General features: G+C 31.9%; 2 long non-coding RNA genes across 2 annotated transcripts; both read right to left on the bottom strand.

Moving 5' to 3' along the window:
* Positions 1-1,300: 1,300 nt before the first annotated feature.
* On the bottom strand, positions 1,301-2,387 carry LOC119613649. The gene is made up of 4 exons (XR_005232245.1): positions 2,250-2,387; positions 1,849-2,187; positions 1,701-1,778; positions 1,301-1,616 (listed from the first exon to the last, which is right to left on the bottom strand). It is a non-coding gene; the product is annotated as an uncharacterized LOC119613649 (long non-coding RNA).
* Positions 2,388-6,604: 4,217 nt separating this feature from the next.
* Positions 6,605-8,075, bottom strand: LOC119613653. The gene is made up of 2 exons (XR_005232246.1): positions 7,643-8,075; positions 6,605-7,447 (listed from the first exon to the last, which is right to left on the bottom strand). It is a non-coding gene; the product is annotated as an uncharacterized LOC119613653 (long non-coding RNA).
* Positions 8,076-9,286: the final 1,211 nt, after the last annotated feature.

The raw sequence follows: 9,286 nt of genomic DNA, 5'->3' as shown, positions 1-9,286 counted from the left end.
GAGTAGAATGAAAGGGTCTTTAATTTATTTGAATGCAAAATTATGTCATCATTGAAAATTTTCATTTTCTTTATGACATTTTGGGTTTTCAATGGCAAACAAATTAATTTGAATGTCAACTTATTGCTGCTTTACTGGAATATTAAATTTTATATTTAATATTTATAAGATTGTTTTTGTTTTAACAAAATTTATAGATTTCATGGGCTGAATTTTAATTTTATCCAAAGCCGGTTGGAAATTATACCCTCGAAGAAATTTGCCTAATATCTGCTTGAATGAAAACCGAAAACGTCGATTGTGGCAGTCAATCGAAACTTCATTCCACTAATCTTTCGAGTCTTTAAGTTCTGTCTTACTAAAAAGTAAGCGATAGTTAGCCAACTCAAACAACAAATACTGATTCGCATCGGCTTCTGATTCTACTGCGATAATATCCGAATCCTGATCCTTGTCCTACCAAACATTTAGAGATGCACAAAGTTATAAACTCTCAGAAATCATGAACCTACATATGTCTGATCACAGAGTTTCTCATGTTCTTCTTCTATAGAAACGCATCGACTTTTGACGTTATTCGGAGCATAATCCTATGAAACATTAATTAATATTAAGATCTTTCTATGAGTTTTGGTCCATTTCGGGAACCTAATTCCATCTAACATTAATAAAATGTTCAAAATAGATGGACTCTCTGAAATCATGAACTTATGACTGATCAGAGAATTTCCAATGCCTTTTTTAAATGCCGATATAGTATTTCATTTTCGTGTCGTCTTCTGACAACCAGAACCTAATCCAATCCAACATTTATAAAATGTCTAAAATGCCTTTAATGATGGACTTTCAGAAATCATGAGCATATATCTAATCAGAGAGTATCTCATGACTTGTGATTCCAAAATACAGTATATCCTTCCTCGATATAATCGCATCGACTTCCACAATCTCTCAAAGAGATTTTCATGACTTGCAAACTCAATCTTCTCTCTATTCAATATAGAACGTTTGTGTTTACCAATCACAGAAAAAAATTACGACAAATCAATTGTCATATTAAATACGAAATTTGACAATACAATTAATTTTTTAATTGAAAAGGCACCAACAATCGTTTTTGTAAATACAAAAATAAAAATTGTTACTTAAAATTGTTAATACTCAAAAAAATTTTTTAACAACCAGTTTGTAATATTGAAAAATTATTTTATTAACTATCCATAATAATGTTTTAAAAATTAAATTTCTTGTATTAAATATTTCTATTGTTATCAGCAATAATGAAAGAATGCATTTTTAATTTGGTTTTTATAAAAAAATATATTCAATTTATTTCGTCAAAATATACAGTTTGAAACAATGGACAATAATTAAAATTTTAAGTTTATCTTTATAATGTACTGTGTAATATTCTATATAATAATCGAAAATATATATTCACTGATTAACTACATTATATATTAATCTTGTACCACCTCCCCCAGACCACTGGTCCATGTTCCTTCTCTCTATTACATGGTACTTGGTGAATTCTCTCTTTAAAGACTTCGTCTTTGCTACCACGATTTAACCAAGGCAGACGAATACGAACCTTTGCTGCCGTTCATTGAAATTTTCTAAAATGACCACAAAATAAATTTTTCTTAGTTCGAATACTGGGAGGAGATGTAAACATGTATTAATGTCAAATTGATTTTTACCTTAACATAGAAAAGTTTCATAATTTAAGCCAATCCTGCAGCTGTAGGTTCTTTGCCTCCTGTTAATCCCGTCACTCCCTACAGAAATAAGAGATATTAAAAAACGCTTTAAGATAAAAGTTAGAAAAGGATTTTAAATTAAATTTACAGCATTTGTTTTTTCCTTTGATGTCTCCACCTCAGGAACATGAAAATTAATGTTGCTAAAGAATAATGTTTATGAATCGATGTTACTTTCTTTCTTGGAAGGTTATATAGTGTTGCTGTTGTATTATGGAGATCGATGACGTGTCGCTTTTGGTAGATTGCTGGCTTCTGCACTAGCAAGCCAGGCTCACACACTTTATCCACAAATTTCTTTTTAACAAACTCAGGCAACACAGCACTCAATTTAGAAATATTTTCCAACGATGTTTAAGCATAAATCAAATCATTTTGTTCCGCGGAGTTATGGAACTGACTGGTGGTTATTCTTCCAAATAAAAATCTAAAAGTGGTAAAATTATTTATGATTTAAAAATTAATATGTATTTTGACCACTCTACATACCTTAGAGATTGCTTTTATTCATCTAGTTCATATCTTGCATGCGGAATTTCCTTTTTGAATTTTAGATTATTTTAAATGTTTTTTTAAATTAAAACTTTTTGACAATTGTATTTTCTATTTCTTTTATTATGAATTTTGAGACAACTTAGGAAAATTGTAAATATTACCAATTTACAAACATTTTAATAAAAAAATTGTTAACAAAGTCAATTGATCCTTAACATATTTATGTAATTACTTAATAAAATTTGTAATTTTTTTCTGTGATACTTAAAGTACGATATCTAAAGATATTGATTTGCATTTGACTTTCAACCCTAGCGGATAATATCAAGAACTTGGATCATTTGAATTTTAAAGAATACCCAAAATCAATGCATTACATAACAGGTCCAGCCAACAGTATCCGATAGCTTGTCGATCCAACCATCAGATACTCATAAAGGATATACAAAACTGCTTCAAATCCTAATAACACTGCAATATCTCGAGAATTACTAATGACGTATGTTTGTGCTCCAAATTTTATTGCGGGAATACCTTACACGACACTCATTCATGGACGACGTTCCGAAGTTATCACAATCACTTCCAGAATATCCAATGTTGTTGGTTTGACTTTGTGAAATGTCATTGAATTACAGTTACTGAAGTCATTAATCTGTATCTAACGCAACAATTTCTGAAATCATTAACGTGTATCTGATCTGACAGCTCTCGAAGAAATCATTGATTTGTTCTGACTCCTATAGTTTCAGAAGAGTTATGAATCTTCCGCAGACAAATCCACTTTTATGTCATTCAAATATAAATTTCCGACATCATTGAAATGATACTTATAATGGCAAATCTTCCAATATTGAACACTTTATAAGTGAGAAATGAAATCAAAGACTCTAAGATCATTAAGTTCTGTCTGAACAAATAGTTTATTGCACACAACAGCGGAATTTAAGATCGATTCGTTTTTGACATTTCATGCAGAGAAGAGAAATCGGTTTCGCTATCCCTTTACAATTTAAAACGCTAGTCTTTGTCATTTAATTTTGGAAAGATATCCGCTTGAGAACATTGGAAAGTTATTCAATTTCTATTGATGGATCAACGGACAATTTAATCTCTTTAGACTTCTTTCTTTTGAACTATGCCCTCAAACTAACAACTTTAGAGGTCCTTTAAGACAACATCGCACTATTTGTGGATTCGAGCCATGGAAATAGGATCCAACGTAAACACCCGAGCCAATGAACCTGTCTTAAACATATGAAAGCATATTTCAAATTCCAACTAGTCACATTTGAACATTTCGTTTCCAAAATTTACTTATCTATTTAACTAAGAAGTGCGTGTTCGCAATTTATTGTCACACTTAAAGTGAAAACGTAAATAAATATTTATAAACAATCTACAAGGACAAATCAATAATTGCGTTGAAACCCAAAAAAAAAAAAAAAACGAATCATCTTCATGATTTAACTTTCTTATATCATACTCGTAAAAAATACAACAATATTGGTAGGAACTACGCTTTTCTTTAGCATGAAAAAAAAACTACTAAAGATGACTCAGATTGATTAATGCTAGGAATGCTTTATAACAAAGGATTTCCTTGGTAAGCGTTTTGGTTTACTCATTAACGAAGTTTTAGTAATACGATAATGGGCGAAATTCCAAAAGAAACCGAGTCTCCAAGAGGCAAAATGTAACTTACTTCAATTGTTGAATCCTCAAAAATTTTGTAGAGGGAACGAATACCCTTGTTAAGGACATATGACCAAATTACTTATTCAAGGTTTAGCGAAGATTATGAAAAGCTATGGATTAAGAAATGCATAGCTTTTCATCGTACTAACCACACGAGTAAAGTGCTGAACAACAGAATCGTTAATTACTATTTTGAACAAGAAATGGTATTACTAGAGGCAGGATAGTTGCTTATTCGGACGATACTTAAAGGAATGAGCATTTGTAGAAAGAGAAACTCGTGCTTTTTCAATCAAAGGAGTCACGGCACTATCCTTCGGAATGATGCAACCCCTGCCTACACTAATAGTTTTAAAAATAAAGCGACCACTGACATGAAAGTTTGGAAATTGATAAGATTGGTTTTTTAGATTTTTCTCTGATTGTCTGATGTCTCGCAACGTTTTCAGGGCAGAGCTTCTTACGAGATGTCCGCGGGTTAAATATGGAAATTGTTATAAATACTTATGCAAATATCTGGTGAAACTGAGTCACGAAAGAACGATTGTATTCCCTTAGTTATGACGAATCGAATATAATTAATGAATCTTGGGCGAAACTTTAATGCAAAATGATGTTTAAATTGTCCTAGTTGTGGCATCGAAAATGTTTGGATAATCTGTGCTCTCCCACCAATGGTTTCACCTCAGAGAAGGTAGGACAAAATGTCCACTAAAGTAGATCAAAATTGGCTATGGGTTCCCCTAAAACCAATCAGTAGAAGGCCCAAAATAACACAGTACCGGCAAGATGACAAAATGATCTATCCTGATCCTGAGCAAAGGACTACTACGGAAATAGGTACCTCATCCTCCGTGCCGAACAATGCGACAGGTGTACAGCATGCCATTTGTAAAAAATAAAAAGATATACTTGAAGGGAGTTCTAAACAACATCAGCTGTTTAATACGAGTGAGGGTTCAGGCTTTGAATCCTCAGATTATAATAACAACACCAGCAAGTATATAGAAGAGCGAATGGCGGAAGGGGTGAATGACAGCAAAGTTAACCAAAGAGCAAGTCGTAGAAGAAGATACTGCAAAATATCATATTGAGTCAAACATAGGACACTCCGAAGGAGACATCGGTCTCTTTCTCTATCTCCGAGACTAAGAGAAGCAGAAAATCTTTCGAAGAACTGGGAACAGTGAAAAATCTTTTCTCAAAGAAAGACAAAGCCTAGTAATCTATTGCTAAGGCGAGCAAGTCGGCCAAATCAACCTAGAATGAAATGCCCCTACAATAGCGAAGATAAGAAGCCAGACGCTGAAAAGTGAAGAGAGCCGCCATTTTATACCAAAGTAGCCAAGAGTAGACACTATAAAGACCTCTGCAGTGGACAAAATTCGAAAAGACCAGTGCAGTAAACAAAAGGTGTGGTCAAAAAATAAATTAGAGAATCATACTATCGCTTCAAAGGTCAAAAAAACAATAGAAATCATGGGCTGCGAGTTAAAAAGGAATGTGATGATCATGAGATTGACATCACACCAATGTATTTGCAGTCTTATAAACTTAGTATAAAGTATCCCTACTCCCTGGGTCCTAAGCTAGGACTGTTCAGGAATCTGGTATCTGGTCTTGTGCTCTGAAAGTCCACTGTCTACATAAATGGATTCGACAGTAAACTAAAGCTTACTGGAAGTACTCCCCTTACGATAGCTATCTTTGGAATTCACCTCTATGTTTGGCGAGCGAGTTATCTTACCCAAATGTGCTCGCGAATGACTCTCCGTTCTAGCCATTTAGTGTTTTCATTAAAATTACTAGTCTATGCCAACAAGCTCTAATGGGTAAAAAACCAATAGAGATCGAGGACTGGTCAAGAATCTGTTATCTGATCCTATGCTTTGAAAGTCCACTATCTACATAAATGGATGGTACAATAAATTAGCGAACTAAAACTTATTGAAAATACTTTTTAGCCATAGGAATTGGAATTCGCCTCTATGTTCGGCGAGCGAGTTATGACTCTCCGTTTTAGCCATTTATCCCTCATGGACCGTTTTCATTAAAATTACTAGTCTATGCTCACAAGCATACAACTGTAGAAGAGTATCGAAAGCGAAATTCCTGATGTTTCAGCTAAAAGTCACCCACAAGTTTTTTTAACATCGCTCTTATTGAAAAATCCTTCTAGATTATTAAAAATTTTTCTCAAAATTCAAACCGATTTCGTAAATTTTCATTCAAAATATTCAAAAATTCACTAACATGTAACCTTTGACCTGTGGGTTTTCAAGTTGTTTTTAGGAAATTAAAAATAGTAAACATACCTTTGAATAACTCTCCGTCGATCGTATATCATTTATAGTCCAGGGCAACATGGCGGCTGAGTAACGCGGATCAACCGAAGCACTGCCGCGATAAGTTAACGAAACTAAACGGGTTTTCATTTTAACGAAATTTTAACTTTGATTTATAACGAGTTTTAAAGAACACAACAAAATTTTTTATGCTTTAAATAGATTTTTTTTATAAATTTTATTAAATTAAGCACTAAAACATGATGTAGAAAGTTTAATAAACTTAAGTGGGAGAACAATATATATATGTTTTTATTTTAAATCAATATTTAAAGCAGGCGTCTAAGAGACGCGTTTATATGTTAGCGTTTTGATTATGGGATTTTTAGAAATTTTTATTATTATGGTTTTTTTGTTGTTAGATAGTAACATGCAACTCTTTTTTTCGCTTCGTTTTTTTTTTTTTGCTTTTTCTTATACGTAAATACCGTATTAATGAAGTTTTATGAGTCAGAGGGGACTTTAATAATAGAGTATGGCAACGTGCACATAAAGGAGCCAATGGAGGTCATTTAAGTTGTTGTTTTATAACATTAATTTTATTATTTTTTTTTGTTTCTTCCTTTGATTCCTTTTAAAATAGAGGGTGTTAAGGAATTTAGCACAAAAGCAAGCACGATTACACGCCGACGAGTATGCGACAACGAGAGAGCGACAACTTTCGTAACGGCGACAAACTTTATGACGGCGATAATGTTGTTAAATGTATGAATGGAGGGATTTTGATATAATTTGTTATTTAATAAAGACACGCAAACTTTGAGACGGCAGGTTAAACACTATTTTAAAGATTTCTTTACTTTTTTTAAAATTGATTTAAAAAAAAAAAAAAAAATTTTATTTAATTTTTTTAATTTTTTATTTTCTTAGATTTCTAATGTAAATTTATTGATTTTTCTATTTTTTTCCTATAACAGTTTCTGCTGTTATTTTTCTAACAAGAGGGGGGATATACATATAATGAGCGGGGGGAGGTATCTTTGTTTTACTGTTCTTATTAGTTTCCGTTTTTTTTTTGCTTTTTTTATTGTCCTCTTTTGTTGTATTTGTTTCTAGTTGGATAAACAGTCAGTCGTTCGCATCAGAGGACGTACAGGACGAGACACATTTTTTCACTGTCTAAAAGCCTCACACAAACCACCCCTTAAACTACAGCAATTAACAAGAGAAAACAAAAATCACCTTAAAAATGTTAAAATACCGAATTTCCTTTTACAAAATAATACAATTTATTTAAAGGAATTTCTAAAATAAGCAACCACTTCCTTATTCTTAAAAAATAAAGATTTTTTTTTAAATTATTGATTAAATCTATTTTAATTCTTCTAATAACTATTCCAATACTTTTTTTCTTTTCTTAATGACTTTCACTAAACCGTCAAGCGTTTTAAGCAACCGTCTGCTCCGAATAACCAAAAATTACTAAAGGATTTTTCATTTCGCACTTCACTAAACAAGTTGATTTTGTTCTCTTGTTTTTCTTCACACTCTTTTTTACAAAAACACTCTTTTAATTTTTAATAACAAATTCCTCTTAAACAAATGTTTTTTTATTATAAAATTTAATTCACAAATTTCTTAAAGCTTTCACACTTTACCACTTTACTTAATAAATATTTACTTTATTTATTTCATTCTTTTATTAATAAATATATTATTTATTATTTTTCTTCAATTTTTCACATAGTTCTGTAATTTATTGCACTTGTTTTTTTCTTCTTGTATGACGCGCAAACTCAACAACAATAATAAAACTAAACTTCAAAAAACTGTGTGATTGTTTGTTGCTATTTCTCAAATGTCAAGTTTTTACACTGTGCTTTAGTTTAAAGTGGCCACTGCGTTTAAAGGAATTTGAAGTAACCAACCAAACAAGTGGTAGCTTTGTTTATAAACTGTCTGTCAGTTGTATTATGTTATTGTGATTGGCTGAATAGCATAAGGAATGTTATTGTGATTAATTGCTACAGCATTATAAAGGTTTGTGTATTCACTAAAAGGTGTTTGAAAAGGCTATAAAATGCAACAGGGTGAATCAATATGTTTGTTTTTATTTTAAATAGACTATAGACTAGACTAGACTATAGACTAGACTATAGACTAGACTATAGACTAGACTGTAGACTAGACTATAGACTAGACTATTGACTAGACTATAGACTAGACTATAGACTAGACTATAGACTAGACTAGACTAGACTATAGACTAGACTATAGACTAGACTATAGACTAGACTATAGACTAGACTATAGACTAGACTAGACTAGACTGTAGACTAGACTATAGACTAGACTATAGGCTAGACTATAGACTAGACTATAGACTAGATTATAGACTAGACTATAGACTAGACTATAGACTAGATTATAGACTAGACTATAGACTAGACTATAGACTATACTATAGACTAGACTATAGACTAGACTATAGACTAGACTATAGACTAGACTATAGACTAGACTATAGACTAGACTATAGACTAGACTATAGACTAGACTATAGACTAGACTATAGACTAGACTATAGACTAGACTATAGACTAGACTATAGACTAGACTATAGACTAGACTATAGACTAGACTATAGACTGGACTATAGACTAGACTATAGACTAGACTATAGACTAGACTATAGACTAGATTATAGACTAGACTATAGACTAGACTATAGACTAGACTATAGACTAGACTATAGACTAGACTATAGACTAGACTATAGACTAGACTATAGACTAGACTATAGACTAGACTATAGACTAACTATAGACTAGACTATAGACTAGACCATAGACTAGACTATAGACTAGACTATAGACTAGACTATAGACTAGACTATAGACTAGACTATAGACTAGACTATAGACTAGACTATAGACTAGACTATAGACTAGACTATAGACTAGACTATAGACTAGACTATAGACTAGACTATAGACTAGACTATAGACTAGACTATAGACTAGACTATAGACTAGACTATAGACTAGA

Source organism: Lucilia sericata, unplaced genomic scaffold (assembly GCF_015586225.1).
Source record: "Lucilia sericata isolate MDLA Ls3-8-SP2 unplaced genomic scaffold, ASM1558622v1 Contig002234F_arrow, whole genome shotgun sequence".
In the NCBI taxonomy this organism is placed as follows: domain Eukaryota; kingdom Metazoa; phylum Arthropoda; class Insecta; order Diptera; family Calliphoridae; genus Lucilia; species Lucilia sericata.
The sequence above is the reverse complement of the archived record's forward strand: the minus strand, read 5'-3'. Positions and strand labels throughout refer to the sequence as shown.